The sequence below is a fragment of the Athene noctua genome, chromosome 33 (genome assembly GCF_965140245.1).
Source record: "Athene noctua chromosome 33, bAthNoc1.hap1.1, whole genome shotgun sequence".
Classification (NCBI taxonomy): Eukaryota; Metazoa; Chordata; class Aves; order Strigiformes; family Strigidae; genus Athene; species Athene noctua.
In genome coordinates this window covers 1,743,789-1,763,556 of record NC_134069.1, presented here as the reverse complement: position 1 = coordinate 1,763,556, position 19,768 = coordinate 1,743,789, and the positions used below count along the sequence as shown (strand labels likewise).

General features: G+C 61.0%; 1 pseudogene; it reads left to right on the top strand.

The window, feature by feature from the left end:
• Positions 1-19,432, top strand: part of LOC141972474 (E3 ubiquitin-protein ligase PHF7-like) — a 28,362-nt pseudogene extending 8,930 nt beyond the window's left edge.
• Positions 19,433-19,768: the final 336 nt, after the last annotated feature.

Below are 19,768 nucleotides of genomic sequence, written 5' to 3'. Positions count from 1 at the left end.
AGAGCTGAGCTGAGAGACGGGAGCACTGGGAAAGCCACGGCCTGACGGCCAGGCCAGAAGAGCAGAGCTCTCCAGCCTCCATCCGAAGGGGCCACTCCCAAAGTGCCTCCTGCCCTCTGGTCAGTAAAGCCGTCCCTGACAGAGCGGGGACATCTCTGAGAACGGGCCCGACACCTCCACTAGGAACAGCAGACGAGCCCCAGGTGTCTTCAGCACAGGGTGGGCTGCATTATCGACAGCCAGGGAATTAACTAAATGCCGTTCGACTCATTTGCCTGCTTCATCTGGAGCACTTTTAAATCCCCATACACGGATCCAAGGTGCCGGAGGAATTTTAACCAGGATGCTAAACAGTGGTCAAGAAAGGGATTTTAAATAGACAAATGGAACTTCCTTCAGTGTTGAAGGAGCTGTGAATGAACTGCTCATCCACCCTGGGTACCAGCTCTTGCTAGAAGGAAGATTTATTTGGCTCCATCTTGCTTAAAATACTGAGCTGAATCCGCAGATCCTGTCCTGGAGGAAGAGGTGACCCTGCCCTGAACCTCTGTGCAGCCCCAAACTGCTGCTGCAGGTTAAGGGCCAGAAGCAAAACAGACCAAAGAACGAGCTGACAGAAACTGCTGGGTTTGGAGGCCTGGTATCCCCCTCCCACAAGACACGTCCCAAGACACCTGGGCTAAAGGATTGTTCCTTCCAGTACCAGAGGTCCTACAGCAAACGCCCTTGTTTTCTCTGGGGTTTGGTCACCAGAGTGCTGCCCACCAGCCCCTGGGCAGAAGAGCACACATCCTAATTAAAGGCAACACGTAAAAGCCCAAAACAACAGAAGTCGAGATTCATTGGTGGCATCTGGCAAGTGGCAAAGATACAGCAGCTTCTGGTAACAATTCCTTGAAGGGAAAGCCAGAGTTGAGAGGCATCCCCGCTGGGAGGCTCTTACAGAGGAGAGTGTCAAACAGCGTCAGCTGGCAGGTTTGGGCGTTGTCTGGGAAATGTCAAACCCTGTCAAGTACCACAGAGCTCTCTGCAGCCAGGCCCAGCGAGGGACTCCTGTGGGCTCACCTCTGAGAACACAGAGCGATGGGCCCCCAGCCCTGCCGACAGAAAACACCTTCTGAGCAGCGGGCGCAGAGAGTACAGCGCCCTCAAACCACCAAAGCAGCCAGGTCAGCCCCTGGACACCCAGCGTCTCCCCGCAGCACCTGCAGCCACGTCTGCAGCCCAGCCCTGCTGTCAGGAGTCCGCTCGGGCTGGGCGGGTCAGCGCCCGCACGTGGGGGTGCTGATGTCACCGTTCTACGGTGACCGCCAGAGCTGATCCTGCCCATGTATGGGGGTCCTGATGTCACAATGGCCGCTGTGCCCCACGGCAACAGGCCTGTAACAAGGGTCGCTGGGCTCCAGCCGTGCGTCAGTGCGACCTGGGAGGTGAGGAGAGGGCAGGGGAGGGATGGGGCTGGTCGGGGGCTGCTGAGGGAGGAGTGGGGGGTCCCACACCTCGGGGCGCCGGGGCTGTGCTGAGAGCTGACCCGCGCCCCGCTTCTCCCTCAGAGTCAGCCGAGGAGCATCTGGGAGAGACACCCCGGTGCTGCTGGGACAGGGACGCTCCCAACGCTCGCTGAGGACGTGCGCCATGGCCGAGAGGCGAGAGGAGGAGGCCCCCGACTCCATGGAGCAGGGTGAGAGCAAAGTTTCCTCCCACAGCACAGCAGAGGGGCTGTCGGGGGGTCAGCGTGGGGCCGAGCGCGGTGGCAGGGGGAGGCAGTGCCTGCGCTGCCCTTTCCTCGCCACGGCCCCCAGCCCTGCCCCTCAGCCCCTCAGGGACGGGGCAGGGCCCTGGGGACAATCCCTCAGGGATGCTTCCCCCGGCACACAGAGGTGCTCATTCCCGCTGGCATTTGCTCTCTCCCTCCAGAGTGTGTGCTGTGTGGCCAGGCAGCGGCGGACCAATTTCTCTGTGGGCCAAGAGTAGATGTGGAATTCCTGTGTGTGCATTTCTTTTGCATGGTGAGTCCCGCGGGCCAACCTCCTGCTCCCTGACATGCACTCCCAGCCACGCTCTCCTCATCACTCCTCTCTTCTTTTCTCTTCTCTTCTGCAGATTTTTGCCAGTGTGCTTTTTGACTGGCAGGATGACGAATCAGGGGAGCATAAATATGTCACTGAGCACATTGACCACATAGTCGAGCGGGCAGCGCAGGAGGTGAGCACCTGACCAGGTCAGGGAGATTTATATCAGGAGAGGTTTGGGGGAGCTTACCCCAGAGGCCAGGAAAGAAATCTCAGCCCCTCCAAGCAGCTCCAGGACAAAAGCCTTGCTCCCCGCAGCTCCACAGAGGCTCCAGCCCAGGAGCCTCATGCGCCGGGCGGATCCGTGGGCTGTGACCCGGCAGCGGCCACATGCTGCGCCCTGCCCGGAGGCGTGGGGCTGGCTGGGGAGGCCCTGGGGCTGCCGCTGACGGGGCTGCTCTGCTCTTTCCAGCGATGCTTCGTCTGCGGGGAGAGCAGGGCCGCCATCACCTGCACCCGGTGGGGCTGCGACCGCAGCTTCCACCTGCCCTGTGCCATGGAGGGTGAATGCATCACCCAGTACTTTTTCCCATTCAGGTACATCCTCTCCCCTCCTCGCCCCCACCGGGGAAGGACCCAGCGCTTCTCACCTCACCCATCCCTTGCATCTGCCCCCCAGGTCCTTCTGCAGGGAGCACCGCCCAGAGCAGGAGGTGGAGGCAGCTCTGGAGGAGGACACCGAGTGCCTCATCTGCCTGGAGCCTGTGGGGGACAGAAAGTCCTTCCACACCTTGGTGTGTCCCGCCTGCAAACACGCCTGGTTCCACCGGGGCTGCATCCAGGTAGGAGCCGTTCCCTCGCCCCGGGGACACGGCAGGAGCTGGGCAGCACCAGGGCCTGACTCCTGCTCCTTCTGTTTCCGCTGCAGGATCAGGGTCGGTACAGCACTATTAGTACCTTCAGCTGCCCCCACTGCAGAGACAGAAATGACTTTCTCAGGGACATGCTCACCATGGGCATCCGAGTCCCCATGAGGTTGGTGTCCTGCCGGCTCACAGCACAGGAGGCTGCAAGCCCTGTGCCGTGCCCGGGGCTCCCCTGCAGTCCTGCCCCTCCGCTGTCCCGTCTGCCTGGGCTTCAGCTTCAGGGAGGAGCTGGAAACCGGGCAGGGGGCAGGAGCAGGGCTGCCCTGCATCGGCCTCATGCCGGGGCAGCAGGGGCTCAGCCATTTCCCTTTCTCCATCAGCTTGCTACCACAGGGTAACATGCCTCCATTTGAAGCACTGATCCTGAACAGCCGCTGCGATGCCCGTGAGTGCCTGTGTCCCGGAGGCAGGGAGCACGCAGAGGAACAGGGGTAAGTTGGCAAAGCAGCACCCTGGGCTCTGCACGGGATCGCTGCCTCGCCAAGAGCTGGAAGCAGAAGGACTGAGAACAGGAGCTGTGCCGCACAACCCCGTGCTGTGGTCGCTTTGTCCTCACAGCCGTGAACGCTTTTGCTTCCCCAGGCCCTGGGAACTGCTGATGTGCAGTTCCTGCGCTGCCAGGGGCACCCACCGGCGCTGCTCCAGCATCAGGAACAGCCAGACCAGATGGGAGTGTGGGAGTTGTGCTGGCCAGGGCACCGGTAAGAGGCAAAGCACCTTCATGCCCCTGGGCTGGGGCCAGGGCCCAGGCAAGGCCTGGCAGCGGGTGCCCAGGCTGGGCTTGGCAGAGCCTCTCTGCCCCAGGAGGGCTGGGGGCACCGCTCCGGCCTCTCCACTGTGGCCTCTGTGCCCCTGACCTTCCCGCTTCCCCTTACAGCCTCCACTGACAGCTCAGAGCTCGCTGGCTCTGGCAATGGTAGCGGCTCAGGATCGGGGTCATCCCACGGCTCGCCAGCACCGGAGAGCAGCAGCCCCAGCACTGGTAGCCAGGCGGCATCGGGGCCGTCCGACTCTCAAGTGCTTCAGGGCAGCAGCAGCAGCTCCAGCTCACCTGGGCCCGAGCACAGGCAACGCCGCTCCCAGGTGCAGCGTCGTGCCCAGACGCCCTACAGCCGGCCCAGAACACGCCGGGAGAGGAGCCGCGCACCAGCACCAAGGGCTGAGGGCAGCACCCCCGGCCAGGCAGCGCTGGGGACGTCCCCGGGCTCCCCAGTGCCGGAGAGCAGCAGCCCCAGCACCCCCAGCCAGGCGGCACCGGGGCCGTCCCAGGACTCCCCAGCGCTCGAGGGCAGCAGCAGCTCCAGCCGCCGTGGGCCCGTGCGGAGGAGGGACGGCTCCCGCCTGGAACGTCGGGCCCAAACCCCTTACAGCCGGCCCGGACGCAGACGCGGGACCAGCCGTGCGCCGTCCCCACGTGATGGCCCCGATCCCCCTCCACCAGCACAATAAAGTTGTCCGTTGGCCTCTGCCCTGGGAGATTCCCCGCTCATCTGTCGGCTTCCTCCGCCTCTCCCTTTCTCCAGGGGCAGCGTTAGGGGCCGGGCCCAGAGGGTTTCTTCCCCCGGGGCCTGGCAGCCCTTGCCCAGCCCTCCCTCCTTGCGGGCTGGCCTTGGCCGGCTGCCCAGCGCCATGGCCGTGTGCCTCGGGCCTCGCTGGCCCCGCAGCCGGCTCAGTCTCCCCGGGGAAGGGTCACACCAGGGGCAAAGCTCCTTTACTTTACAGGTGCCGACCGGTGCCACGGCTGCAGTTGTGACATGGAGATGGCTGCAGACGGTCTAGCAACTGTAATAAAACAGTAACAGTGATAGAAAGGACAAGCGGGTGCTGCACCCTGTGAGTGCAGTCCTGGCACAAGGAGTTCTTGAGGCGGGACATGAAAGCAAATGAATCTTACCTGGCTCTGATTTTTCTGGCCCGGGAAATCTGTTCCCAGCGTGATCTGTCAGCAAGTACTGGGAAGTGAGTGAAGTGCAGGCCACTGATGTGCTGTAGTGAGCTGGCGGGAAAGCCGTTGGATGAAAACACACCCCTCCTTGCTAAGCAGAAATGGGAATTCTTTAAGAATTGTCTGTTGGGTGCTGCGAGGACTAGTTGGGGACTACATCCAGGGCCAGAAGCAAAACAGACCAAAGAACGAGCTGACAGAAACTGCTGGGTTTGGAGGCCTGGTATCCCCCTCCCACAAGACACGTCCCAAGACACCTGGGCTAAAGGATTGTTCCTTCCAGTACCAGAGGTCCTACAGCAAACGCCCTTGTTTTCTCTGGGGTTTGGTCACCAGAGAGCTGCCCACCAGCCCCTGGGCAGAAGAGCACATCTCCTCCCGGGGGGGCAGCTCTCACTTCCACACTGCTGCCCAGGGAGCGCAGGGGAGGAGAGTCAGGACAGCTGCAAAAATTCATGGCTCTTGTCAAAGGGAAAAAAAGGAAAGAGAAAATAACCAAGATCTTTTTACCAGGCTGTCTGTGACAAGAGCCATCAAAGAGGAGTGTGGGTGATGGACAGCTGGGGAGAACAGTCGGGATTCGACAAAAGAGTGCAGACAGCATGAAATCAGAATGAGAATGAACATTCACCAAAAAAATCACTTAGTATTTAGCTCTGCCCAGGAGGTACCTCTGAGGCACAGGGTAAATATCCCATTCCGCTGCCCAGAGCCAGACCAAGCCCACTCCTTTCCCGAAGGCGGCTGCCACAGCCCGCGGCAGGGTGAGGATGGACACCATCTCTTCTCCAGCTGGTGAACCTGGGGAAGAGGAGCTCCCTGGGGTCCGACACACTGACTCTGGCAGGTATTCGAGTGGGCTGTGCTGCTCACACTCAGCTATGGCAGGATGGGCTCATGGCCTTGTCAGAGCCACAGCGGCAGCTAAATCCAAACCTCAGCCACGCCGACCTTCCTCATCTGCTCTGGTTTCATAGAGGTAATGCCCGTTTGGAAAGTAACTCCACACAACTCAGCTTTAGTGCCAGGGATCCCATCTTCAGTAGGGTTTTCCCCCTTTCCTTAAGGACGAAGGAAAGGGCAGGGGGGAGACGGATCAATTTGTTTCCCATCCGCGGGGAGCATTTGCTCAGCCCTCCAGCGCTGGGAGGCAAATGAGCTCTTGGTGCGAGGCCACAGAGTTCAGCACAGTTCTGCCAGCCAAGAGCTTGGCCCAGGTCTCCCTTCTCGATCCCTGCTTTCTAACAAGCATCCCATTGCTGAGCCGGGATTCAGGAACGGGGCACCCACACAGCTGAGCAGACCCGGGCTCCCACTGCCTCCTCCTGCCTTCCACAGCAGGCCTAACGCCCAGGGAAAAAAGATCCGGGATCATCAGACATAACATCTCCTTTGTTCCTTACAGCTGCCCCTGTTCTTCCCCCCAGGCCATTATGGTCAAAATGCAAGGTAATTAGCGTCCCCCTGCGGGTCCGTTCTCCACAGGGTTTGGAAGGGCAGCTCGGCAGCAGAGCCCCATGGAAATGGAGGCAGCTCCGAGATCTGCATCCCCAAGCTCAGTGGGGAGCGGGCAAGCCAAGTCGTGAGAAAAAGTCCGTCTTCCCCAGGAAGCCACCTAGGACACAATTCCCGCGCCCTCTGCCCTGTGCTCTAGCAGTTCCCTTTGTCACACCCAAGGTCTGCGGTGTCTGACGGTGCAGTTCGACACACTGCTCCCTCTCGTTGCTTCACAGCACTCCTGCTGTCACAGTACTGCCTCCAGAGCTCCTGTTCCCCAGCCAGAGCAAGGCTGCCCCAGCAGTCAGACACCAGAGAACAGGTTTACCTGGCGCGTTACAGCCAGCTCCGGCACAGCTCAAGCCCTGCACACTTTCTGGTGCTGCTGGAAGCTGGTGGCTACGGTTCAGGTAGCTGTGCATTTGGGCAGGCACAGCCTCGTCCCGCTGGGGCTCTGCTGTGCCAGCCCAGAGCCAGACGTCTGTTCCACGCCGACACAGGGGGGATGTAGTCCCCAACTAGTCCTCCCAGCACCCAACAGACAATTCTTAAAGAATTCCCATTTCTGCTTAGCAAGGAGGGGTGTGTTTTCATCCAACGGCTTTCCCGCCAGCTCACTACAGCACATCAGTGGCCTGCACTTCACTCACTTCCCAGTACTTGCTGACACATCACGCTGGGAACAGATTTCCCGGGCCAGAAAAATCAGAGCCAGGTAAGATTCATTTGCTTTCATGTCCCGCCTCAAGAACTCCTTGTGCCAGGACTGCACTCACAGGGTGCAGCACCCGCTTGTCCTTTCTATCACTGTTACTGTTTTATTACAGTTGCTAGACCGTCTGCAGCCATCTCCATGTCACAACTGCAGCCGTGGCACCGGTCGGCACCTGTAAAGTAAAGGAGCTTTGCCCCTGGTGTGACCCTTCCCCGGGGAGACTGAGCCGGCTGCGGGGCCAGCGAGGCCCGAGGCACACGGCCATGGCGCTGGGCAGCCGGCCAAGGCCAGCCCGCAAGGAGGGAGGGCTGGGCAAGGGCTGCCAGGCCCCGGGGGAAGAAACCCTCTGGGCCCGGCCCCTAACGCTGCCCCTGGAGAAAGGGAGAGGCGGAGGAAGCCGACAGATGAGCGGGGAATCTCCCAGGGCAGAGGCCAACGGACAACTTTATTGTGCTGGTGGAGGGGGATCGGGGCCATCACGTGGGGACGGCGCACGGCTGGTCCCGCGTCTGCGTCCGGGCCGGCTGTAAGGGGTTTGGGCCCGACGTTCCAGGCGGGAGCCGTCCCTCCTCCGCACGGGCCCACGGCGGCTGGAGCTGCTGCTGCCCTCGAGCGCTGGGGAGTCCTGGGACGGCCCCGGTGCCGCCTGGCTGGGGGTGCTGGGGCTGCTGCTCTCCGGCACTGGGGAGCCCGGGGACGTCCCCAGCTCTGCCTGGCCGGGGGTGCTGCCCTCAGCCCTTGGTGCTGGCGCGCGGCTCCTCTCCCGGCGTGTTCTGGGCCGGCTGTAGGGCGTCTGGGCACGACGCTGCACCTGGGAGCGGCGTTGCCTGTGCTCGGGCCCAGGTGAGCTGGAGCTGCTGCTGCTGCCCTGAAGCACTTGAGAGTCGGACGGCCCCGATGCCGCCTGGCTACCAGTGCTGGGGCTGCTGCTCTCCGGTGCTGGCGAGCCGTGGAATGACCCCGATCCTGAGCCGCTACCATTGCCAGAGCCAGCGAGCTCTGAGCTGTCAGTGGAGGCTGTAAGGGGAAGCGGGAAGGTCAGGGGCACAGAGGCCACAGTGGAGAGGCCGGAGCGGTGCCCCCAGCCCTCCTGGGGCAGAGAGGCTCTGCCAAGCCCAGCCTGGGCACCCGCTGCCAGGCCTTGCCTGGGCCCTGGCTCCAGCCCAGGGGCATGAAGGTGCTTTGCCTCTTACCGGTGCCCTGGCCAGCACAACTCCCACACTCCCAGCTGGTCTGGCTGTTCCTGACGCTGGAGCAGCGCCGGTGAGTGCGCCTGGCAGCGCAGGAGCTGCACAGCAGCAGTTCCCAGGGCCTGGGGAAGCAAAAGCGTTCACGGCTGTGAGGACAAAGCGACCACAGCACGGGGTTGTGCGGCACAGCTCCTGTTCTCAGTCCTTCTGCTTCCAGCTCTTGGCGAGGAAGCGATCCCGTGCAGAGCCCAGGGTGCTGCTTTGCCAACTTACCCCTGTTCCTCTGCGTGCTCCCTGCCTCCGGGACACAGGCACTCACGGGCATCGCAGCGGCTGTTCAGGATCAGTGCTTCAAATGGAGGCCTGTTGCCCTGTGGTAGCAAGCTGATGGAGAAAGGGAAATGGCTGAGCCCCTGCTGCCCCGGCATGAGGCCGATGCAGGGCAGCCCTGCTCCTGCCCCCTGCCCGGTTTCCAGCTCCTCCCTGAAGCTGAAGCCCAGGCAGACGGGACAGCGGAGGGGCAGGACTGCAGGGGAGCCCCGGGCACGGCACAGGGCTTGCAGCCTCCTGTGCTGTGAGCCGGCAGGACACCAACCTCATGGGGACTCGGATGCCCATGGTGAGCATGTCCCTGAGAAAGTCATTTCTGTCTCTGCAGTGGGGGCAGCTGAAGGTACTAATAGTGCTGTACCGACCCTGACCCTGCAGCGGAAACAGAAGGAGCAGGAGTCAGGCCCTGGTGCTGCCCAGCTCCTGCCGTGTCCCCGGGGCGAGGGAACGGCTCCTACCTGGATGCAGCCCCGGTGGAACCAGGCGTGTTTGCAGGCGGGACACACCAAGGTGTGGAAGGACTTTCTGTCCCCCACAGGCTCCAGGCAGATGAGGCACTCGGTGTCCTCCTCCAGAGCTGCCTCCACCTCCTGCTCTGGGCGGTGCTCCCTGCAGAAGGACCTGGGGGGCAGATGCAAGGGATGGGTGAGGTGAGAAGCGCTGGGTCCTTCCCCGGTGGGGGCGAGGAGGGGAGAGGATGTACCTGAATGGGTAAAAGTACTGGGTGATGCATTCACCCTCCATGGCACAGGGCAGGTGGAAGCTGCGGTTGCAGCCCCACCGGGTGCAGGTGATGGCGGCCCTGCTCTCCCCGCAGACGAAGCATCGCTGGAAAGAGCAGAGCAGCCCCGTCAGCGGCAGCCCCAGGGCCTCCCCAGCCAGCCCCACGCCTCCGGGCAGGGCGCAGGATGTGGCCGCTGCCGGGTCACAGCCCACGGATCCGCCCGGCGCATGAGGCTCCTGGGCTGGAGCCTCTGTGGAGCTGCGGGGAGCAAGGCTTTTGTCCTGGAGCTGCTTGGAGGGGCTGAGATTTCTTTCCTGGCCTCTGGGGTAAGCTCCCCCAAACCTCTCCTGATATAAATCTCCCTGACCTGGTCAGGTGCTCACCTCCTGCGCTGCCCGCTCGACTATGTGGTCAATGTGCTCAGTGACATATTTATGCTCCCCTGATTCGTCATCCTGCCAGTCAAAAAGCACACTGGCAAAAATCTGCAGAAGAGAAGAGAAAAGAAGAGAGGAGTGATGAGGAGAGCGTGGCTGGGAGTGCATGTCAGGGAGCAGGAGGTTGGCCCGCGGGACTCACCATGCAAAAGAAATGCACGCACAGGAATTCCACATCTACTCTTGGCCCGCAGAGAAATTGGTCCGCCGCTGCCTGGCCACACAGCACACACTCTGGAGGGAGAGAGCAAATGCCAGCGGGAATGAGCACCTCTGTGTGCCGGGGGAAGCATCCCTGAGGGATTGTCCCCAGGGCCCTGCCCCGTCCCCGAGGGGCTGAGGGGCAGGGCTGGGGGCCGTGGCGAGGAAAGGGCAGCGCAGGCACTGCCTCCCCCTGCCACCGCGCTCGGCCCCACGCTGACCCCCCGACAGCCCCTCTGCTGTGCTGTGGGAGGAAACTTTGCTCTCACCCTGCTCCATGGAGTCGGGGGCCTCCTCCTCTCGCCTCTCGGCCATGGCGCACGTCCTCAGCGAGCGTTGGGAGCGTCCCTGTCCCAGCAGCACCGGGGTGTCTCTCCCAGATGCTCCTCGGCTGACTCTGAGGGAGAAGCGGGGCGCGGGTCAGCTCTCAGCACAGCCCCGGCGCCCCGAGGTGTGGGACCCCCCACTCCTCCCTCAGCAGCCCCCGACCAGCCCCATCCCTCCCCTGCCCTCTCCTCACCTCCCAGGTCGCACTGACGCACGGCTGGAGCCCAGCGACCCTTGTTACAGGCCTGTTGCCGTGGGGCACAGCGGCCATTGTGACATCAGGACCCCCATACATGGGCAGGATCAGCTCTGGCGGTCACCGTAGAACGGTGACATCAGCACCCCCACGTGCGGGCGCTGACCCGCCCAGCCCGAGCGGACTCCTGACAGCAGGGCTGGGCTGCAGACGTGGCTGCAGGTGCTGCGGGGAGACGCTGGGTGTCCGGGGGCTGACCTGGCTGCTTTGGTGGTTTGAGGGCGCTGTACTCTCTGCGCCCGCTGCTCAGAAGGTGTTTTCTGTCGGCAGGGCTGGGGGCCCATCGCTCTGTGTTCTCAGAGGTGAGCCCACAGGAGTCCCTCGCTGGGCCTGGCTGCAGAGAGCTCTGTGGTACTTGACAGGGTTTGACATTTCCCAGACAACGCCCAAACCTGCCAGCTGACGCTGTTTGACACTCTCCTCTGTAAGAGCCTCCCAGCGGGGATGCCTCTCAACTCTGGCTTTCCCTTCAAGGAATTGTTACCAAAAGCTGCTGTATCTTTGCCACTTGCCAGATGCCACCAATGAATCTCGACTCCTGTTGTTTTGGGCTTTTACGTGTTGCCTTTAATTAGGATGTGTGCTCTTCTGCCCAGGGGCTGGTGGGCAGCTCTCTGGTGACCAAACCCCGTAGAAAACAAGGGCGTTGGCTGTAGGACCTCTGGTACTGGAAGGAACAATCCTTTAGCCCAGGTGTCTTGGGACGTGTCTTGTGGGAGGGGGATACCAGGCCTCCAAACCCAGCAGTTTCTGTCAGCTCGTTCTTTGGTCTGTTTTGCTTCTGGCCCTTAACCTGCAGCAGCAGTTTGGGGCTGCACAGAGGTTCAGGGCAGGGTCACCTCTTCCTCCAGGACAGGATCTGCGGATTCAGCTCAGTATTTTAAGCAAGATGGAGCCAAATAAATCTTCCTTCTAGCAAGAGCTGGTACCCAGGGTGGATGAGCAGTTCATTCACAGCTCCTTCAACACTGAAGGAAGTTCCATTTGTCTATTTAAAATCCCTTTCTTGACCACTGTTTAGCATCCTGGTTAAAATTCCTCCGGCACCTTGGATCCGTGTATGGGGATTTAAAAGTGCTCCAGATGAAGCAGGCAAATGAGTCGAACGGCATTTAGTTAATTCCCTGGCTGTCGATAATGCAGCCCACCCTGTGCTGAAGACACCTGGGGCTCGTCTGCTGTTCCTAGTGGAGGTGTCGGGCCCGTTCTCAGAGATGTCCCCGCTCTGTCAGGGACGGCTTTACTGACCAGAGGGCAGGAGGCACTTTGGGAGTGGCCCCTTCGGATGGAGGCTGGAGAGCTCTGCTCTTCTGGCCTGGCCGTCAGGCCGTGGCTGTCACAGTGCTCCCGTCTCTCAGCTCAGCTCTGCTTTCTGTCCTTAGGACACAGCTTTGATTTGCCAGGGCTGAGTCCATCGGGACGTCCCCTACTGCCCACCTGCACGAGACACCCCCCTCTAGCAAGGGACAGGACAACCTCACACATACAGAAAGCGAAACCTCCCGCTAATTACTCCATGGGAATGAGCCGGCAGAGCTTTTTGTCCGGATGGCGCCCGTGCTGCCGTCAGCTTCAGGAGCCCAGCGCTTCCAGCACGGCATCTTCCTCCCCGTTCCCCCTGCCCTGGGCAGATCTCTGCCTCAGGCCTGGCCCTGCTGTTTCATGAGCGGTGCCCTCTGGGCGCGGTTATCGAGTGTTAGGACAGACTGTGGGTGTTGCGCTGTGTTACACAGCCGTGGTCGTGTCAGTCAGACGTGGACGAGTCCCAAGTGCAGATGTGCGGCGACAAGTGCCCGTTATTTGGCCCCGACTCCAGGAGAACCGAACCCCTTCAGCCTTCTCAGTCTGGGTGGCGATGAGCGATGGAGAGCAGCTGCAGACTGTCAAGGGGTCGGCGACAGGAGGATCCTTTGCTCTGCTCCCCCCATTACCCTGCTCTGCTGGCAAGCGTGCGTGCGGGGGTGCGGGTGGCTGCATCCCGCGTGCGTGTGTGCTGCAGCGTGTGCACGCGCTGCCTGTGCGCGTGGGGTGTGTGTGTGTGTGTGTGTGTGTGTGTGCACGTGCCCCAGAGCTGTCTGCGTGTCACATCCATTTTCCTGTCCCCTCTCTGCCCCGATGTGCCAGTCCCCTCCGTGCCGGGTGGCTCTGAGCACCTTCCTCTGCGACCAGGCCGGGGTCAGCCCTTTGGAGGGACTCTTTCCCTTTGTGCCCGACGTGGCTGCCTGCAGCCTCACCCTGCAGGTGCCAGGCATGGAAGTCCTTGCCTTGCACAGGAGACTGAACTGGCCTGCAGCGTGGCGAGCTGGGAAACCCGGCAACTTTATTTCAACCACTAAGTCAGGCTGAGCGTTTGTGTGCGCTCAGAGGAGCGTGGGCAGGACGGAGCAGGCCTTTGACACGGAGGCTGCCTTTGGGTCCGCAGGCAGGGAGTGTCCCAGCAGGAGATGGCCCTGGTCCGCTGCCGCCTGCGCTGGATCCTCTTCCTCCTGCTGCTCAAGCCTTTGTTCCCTTTAGGATCTGCAGGAGCCCCTGCAGCCGGGTAAAGAATTGCAGCAGCTGCTGGAGGGGAAAGGGGCAGGAGCTAAACCAGCCCGACTGTGCTGGTGTTGGGCTGGGCCTCTGAAGAGGGGTTGAGGCGCTGAGAGAAGGACTCCATGGCCGTGACGTTGGAGCCGCCCTTGGTGTCCAGTACAGCCCCATCTGTTCCAGGATCCACTCGTAGTAGTGCTGAGTGGAGGTGTAGATTCCGGGCCGTTTTGCTCTCGCGCAGCCTCTCCCCCAGCTGGTCACCCCAGCGAGCCAGAAGTAGTCAGCACTCCTGTCTTTGCAGACGAGAGGACCGCCGGTGTCCCCCTGCGACGGAGGAAAGAGGGTCACGGTGGTGTCGGGTGGCCGCTGGCAGCACTGGGGCCGGCTCCTTCTCTCTGCCAGCACCCCCAGAGCTGTGTCCGCGGCACAGAGGCGCTGCTCAGGTGCTGGGGCCGACAGGACCTTGTCTGGGAGGGGGTGGTGGGCCCGTGGGGTAGGGCTGGCGCTCATCTCTGCACAGCGACGCTGGCCGGGTGCAAGAGGGATGTTCCAGGGCTGGGAGCCGGACCTCGGGGCTGCCAGGAGCGCTGGGTGGGCTTTCTGGGCAGAGTCCCGGGCCTCTGGGGCAAGTGGGGCCCTGGGCAAGGACCTGCAGCCGGGGAAGGGGAGCCCCAGCAGCGGTGGGGACCCAGCGGTGGTGGGAGGGCGACTGGCCAGGCACAGCCCGTGCCGGGGGGTGTCTGGGCGGCTCTAGGGGGCTGCCGGTGCCGCTGGGCGCTGCCTTGTCGCAGGCTCCTACCTGGCAGGTGTCGATGCCGCCCTGCGGGGAGCCAGCGCACAGGACTGAGGCAGCCACTCCGACACGGACCATCTTTCACCAGCCCTGACACCCTGAAGCATCCCCGGGGTTTCCCATTAGATACCAAACCTGGGAAATTCCTCTAACACATCCGTGACCAACAAACAAAAACCTCCTCACTTGGGAGAGCTGCAGCAGGATCCCAGCACCGAGCTGCCGTTGTGGACTGGCACTACAGCTTCTGCTCTGCCCAGCATCTGTACAAACGGGTGCAGCATTTACCTACAGGGAGAACCGTGACAATGGAAGAGACAGCTCCTGTGCACACACATCATACCGGGAAAAAAAGGCTTCGAGGCTGATGCCAAATCAGACTGCGAATATTCAGCCTCTGGCTAGAAGCTACACAAAAGCAAACTGCTTTGGGGAACATCAACAATATCCATGACTTTCTCACCCTCTTCATCACCCATCTGAGAGGCAAGAATCTCCTAAAGCCTCTTTCACAGGCACAGCCCTGAAACCCCCCCACTGCTTCTCTCCGAGTGTGCAAACAGAATATGGAAAGTACAACTCTGAACTCTGTGTGGGCAGTTTCTGAAATGAGACAAGTCATTTTAATGAAGAGAGACCTTTTGCCTTGCACCCGGCAGCTGGCAGGGCTGTGGGCCCAGCATCCCAGAGCAGAGAGCGGGAATGGATGCAGGAACACCCCTCCTTCTGCTGCTTCTTGGGAGAACTACAGTTCAGACACTGGACCCAATACTGACAGAACAGGTCTCTTCACCTCAGTCTTCTCTATGGTCAGGTTAGTTCAGCGTGTTCAGTGAGTTAGGTGTGAAGTAGAAGCTCTGCACAGACACTGACCTTTGTGCAGAAAGCCAGAGGAGCAGCCGGGCTCTGCAGAGGGGCTGGGCTCCAGCACACCCCTGCTCACCCCCCACGTCTCTCCCAGCACCTCCCAGCTGGGAAACACTGTCCCACAGCCAGAAGGCAAGAGCCCGCCTGGGCCAGCTCTCGCCCTCGGGCTTCATGCCGGTTCCTGAGCAGCACCTCTCGGCTCTGGTGACCGGCACCCTCTGCAGCACCGCTCCGAGGTGTTTCATCAGGCTGAACCCCCCAAATCCCCACAGAGAGCAGAGAATATGAAATGTGTCACTTCTTTCCCACCTGAAGTAAAAATAAAGGGCTAAAATTCCCTTTCCCTGGGGAAACCTGACAGGTAAACCCCGCAGACAGCACAGACCCCTACAGAGAGCAAAACCCCCCGAGTTCAAGGGAAAAGGACAGCACAGTCACACAGCAGAACGTCTGCACAGCCCCAGCTGTGACAGAAAACCTCTTTTTTTGAAAACAAATTCAGAACCATGAAGAAGTTTGGGTTTTTAGAGCAAAGCGTTCCCCTTCCCCAGTGACTTGCGGAAAAAACTAACTCTCCAACTGTGAAGTTGTAAAGTAGGTATGTTTATTCAGCGCCAGGCGCATGTGGGATCGCTCCTCCACAAGCATGTGCGCCCCTTGCAGCTCTCATCCTGCTTATATATTACATAATAATGCATATTCATAGAATACTTATACATAAACATAATATTTCCCTGCCTCCCCTCGCTTCTCATGGTAATTAGGTCTCCTCCTCTTGCGTCTGCACGTTGAGCTCCTTTGGTTGTTGCAAATTCCTGGGCGGGGGTCGTACAGATGAAGTATCTCCTCTTCCTCGCTGATGAACTCTTTACCCTATCCTTGTGCGCAGCCTCAGTTGTTCCCTGGCTCCTAGCTAAACCGCAAGGCCAATTAGTGTTAGGATTTGAGGTGATCTATTGCTGATTTGTACTACTTCAAGGACAATAGGAAGCTCCTGTTTGAGCCAGAAGATAATATCTTAGCAACACTGTCAGCCCCTGGTATGTCTTCGCGCATAGCCCCCTCATCTTGGCGCAAGCTCCTCAGTCCTGCGCCGTCTAACTAAAATTGTTTAAATTCCCTATCTCACCCAGCGCTGGAAGGGGAAGGGGCTTCCTCATGGCATCTGTGGCTGAGACAGCAGCCAGAGCCAAGGGCCGAAAGAGCCCATCTCCTGTTGGGGGATTTTTAGACTTCATCCCTCGACCGTCTCCACCACAGGCTGTCCCACCATGTCCCACACCTGCACCTCTTTCTCTGCAGGCTGGAGACATCCACCCGGCTAGCACACCCTGCTCTCGGCTCAGCATCTTCCCTCCTTTACTGAGATCTCTCCGTCCTCCCTGGCTGCTCCTGCAAACACAAAGCCTGGGGCTGCTCCAGTCTCCCTCTGGGTGACTCGTCACACCACAGCACTGCCCTTCGACTGATATTGCTGTGTGCGCAGTCTGGGCCACTCCAGCTGCACTGTGTGGCATCACTTCCTTCTCATGCTGTATCTTACTACAAATAAAATCTCCATCATCTCTGAAATCCCCCCTCGGTCACTCTCAGGCTACTCCTGTGTTGCCTGGAGCCTCCACACCGATGGGCCTAAGAACTCCAGATCCCTCAGCCACCCCTACCTCACCAGGCTGCAGAAGTCCGGACATGTCTGGGCTGGGGGGGACCTCAAGAAGGTGGGGGGACACAGACAAGCTGGAAGATGCCCCAGGGCAATGGCCCCTCCCAGGACATCACTAAGGGGCCCTCAGCACCATTCCTGGCGCAGCCAGAGAAGAGCCTGATGCTGCCAGCTGGACTGGAAGGCCCCAGCAGCCCAGCCCTGCCGGACGGCCAGGCAGCGTAGACTGGGGCAGACTCTGAGCTCTTCTTGGTGCTGCAAGGCACAGGCAACACTGTCTGCGAACATGGGAAACCAGGACAAAATGCCAACTCCAGAAGAATATGTGCATGGGGACAGTAGTGAAAGGACCCAGAGGGGATCCCAGAAAAGACCATGTGAGCCAGAGGAACTCGCCAGTTAGCCCAGGAACCACAGACTGGATTTGGAGGTGCCAAAGAGAGGGGTAGGGTGCTGGAGGGGAACTCCCTTTCCCCATGGCTGGGGGGGTCTCACAGCTGCCTCTAGGAGCACTGTGGGGTGCAGGCTGGTGCTACAGAAATGTCCTTGTCCTTCGGTTGGTAACCGGACTGAATGGCCCGAATAGCTCTGGCTGACTGAGTGAGGGGAGGAGTCAGGCGTGTGCTGGGACTGGTCCAGGTCCCTCTGAGCCACACCAGCCAAAGCCAGTCTGCTCTGTGTGTGTGTGTCATGTCAGGGGATGGGGAAGGGGGTGCTGGGTGTAAATGTGCTGAATACGGTAGGGCTTGTGAGATTGCTGGTGCCTGAGCAGCTGATAGGCCAAGCGCATGCACATGACTTGTGTCAGAGCTTGCGAGGTCACTTGTGCCTGCTTCCCTTGTAGGCGAGCAGATCACAAGCGGAGGGATGCGTGGTGGTCAGGTCAGAGGTGTCTGAGGAGCTGATAGGCAAGAGGGAGACAAATGCCTTGGGACTGTGCTTGTGATGTCCCTGCTGGCTGAACAGCTGACTGGCCGGGACCAGGTGCACGGCCTCGACAGGGGCATGTGAGGTCACTGGAGGCCGAGTACCTCACCAGTGAGAACATGGCGATGGGTGTACCTGTACTCGTGAGGTCACTGGTGCCTGAGTGGCTGACAGGGCAGGAGCAGGCAGCTGGCATTGTACTGGTTTTGGCTGGGATAGAACTAACTTGTATTTAATGAAAGAGTGCGTGAGGACTGTTGGGCTGAGCTGCTGCCTGGGGTCACACCACGACAAATACATGTAGGGTGTTTTGAGGTCACTGTTGCCTGAGCAGCTGACAGGGCAGGAGCAGGCCCACGGCTGTGTCTGTGCTGATGAGGTCACTCACGCCTGAGCAGCTCCTCGGCCTGGAGTAGGCCCACGGCATGTGTAGGTGCTCATCATGTCCCCGCTGCCTGAGCAGCTGACAGGGCAGGGGCAGAGCCAGAGTTTGTGTCGGCGGGTTTGAGGTCATTGGTGTCTGAACGGCCGATAGGCCAGGAGCAGGCCAAGAGCAGGGGCGGATGCTGTGACATCGCCGGGGGCTGAGTAGCAGATAGGCCAGGAGCAGCCCCTGGCTGTGTGTGAGCTTGTGATGTCGCTGGTGCCTGAGCAGCTGACAGGCCAGGATCTGGCCCATCGCTTGTGTGGGTGCTTCCGATGTCACCAAAGGATCTTTAGAGCGTGCCCAGATGTGGCTTTTTGGAAGAACCATGGCCAGCAGAAGTCCCTACGCCGCACACGCGTGTGACAGCGTGACGCACGCGCACCCAGCAGTGGCGGCAGGAGGGTGTGAGGTCACTGTCAGTGTGACTCCTGGGCACACAGTGGTGGCCACAGGAGGGTGTGAGGTCCCGTCACCGATGCCCCCCGTGGCCGTGGGGCTGAGCGCAGAGCGGCCGTGTGCCTCAGAGGGGCGTCGCAGGGGCAGGAGCTGCCCGGCCCCGTGTCTGCGAGGCCGAAGGAGCAGCCCCTGCAGCCCTGGCTGGAGCTGTCCCCGTGGGGTGGCTCGGGGGCACCGCAGGGATGTGCCTGGGCTCGGCGCCAGGAGGAAACCACAGACTTCCTGCCCGGGCTCTGCGGGGGGAGCGCAGGGAGCGCGGCGAGCTCACGTGGGCTGTGGTTTGTGCACCTGCAGGCTGCGGCTCCCGAGCCACCCGTGGGGAATAACGGCCCCTCGGTGACATGCCGAGAGTCAGGGATATGTCTGAGCTGTGTGTCTGCTGCCGGGACAGGGACAGGGCCCAGCTCCAGCTCCAGCTCACTGGCAGGGCCCTTCCCTGGGGCTCTGCAGGGAGGGGCGGGTGAGCCAGCGCTCCGGGGATGGGCTCTGGCCTGGGCTAAGGCCCTTTCCCAGCTGCTGCTCCCAGCACAGAGGGGTCTGAAGCAGGGGCAGGGGCTGGTTCCTTCCCGTCCTGACACAGCCCCCGGGGCAGTCCCAGCCCTGCGGTTCCCATGGCAGGGGCATGGCTGGACACGCGCACCTTGGGCTCCTGGATGTGCCCAGTGTAGGAGATGCTCAGCGCTCCTGGTCCACACAGCAGGCTTCAAGGCATGAAAAACCCATTTCCCCCACTACAACTGACCCTGTCCTGTGACGCCCCACCGCCACCGTGACGTGACACCTGCAGCGGAGCCATCCCTCATATATGGTCATGAATGGCACTGGAGAAGTTCATTGGAGGGCTGGGCTGTGTCGGAGGGGAGATCGCTCCCGATAATGTCTAAAAAGGGGCTGCTGCTGTGATTGGCTCCTCCTGTAGCTGGGCTGGCAGTGCAGAGAGATATTGCCCTCCCGTCGTCATTGTCCCCACGAGTCCCCAGGAGCTGTGGCAGGGAGCGTGGCGCAGCAGGGACGTGCGGGCGGGGCAGGAGGCTCAGGATGGGCAGAGAGGGACTCCTGTCCCCTCAGGTGCTGTGGCTGCTCCTCTGGGTACAGCTGTGCAGGGGTAAGTGCCATCTCCCTTGTCCCACAGCCCAGGGCCAGCGGGTACCAGCGTGGTCATCGGGATCTGTCGGGGAATGGGGACTCTTTGCAGGCGCTACTGAGATGAGGGGCGAATGTGCTCAGTCCCTGGGCCCTGTGCCCACCTGGGTGGGAGAGAGCATCATCTCCTTCTCCAGGCTTCTGCTGCTTAGGGCAGCCTGTGCCTGCCTGGATTCACAGACACCCTGTCCTGGGGTTCCTTTTGGGACCCCCTGTTCCCTGTCACTGAGCCTCTGGAGCCGGTGGTGGCCTAGTGGCTGATGGCAGCCCCCAGAGATCCCCCAGGGCACAGCCAATCTCTCGGGTGCCCCGAAGGGTTTGTGTGCTGCTCCCTGCCCCCTTGTTCCAGGGGAGCCCTGACCCCACAGGGACAGTTTGTACCCCACTGAGAGAAGGGGACTGG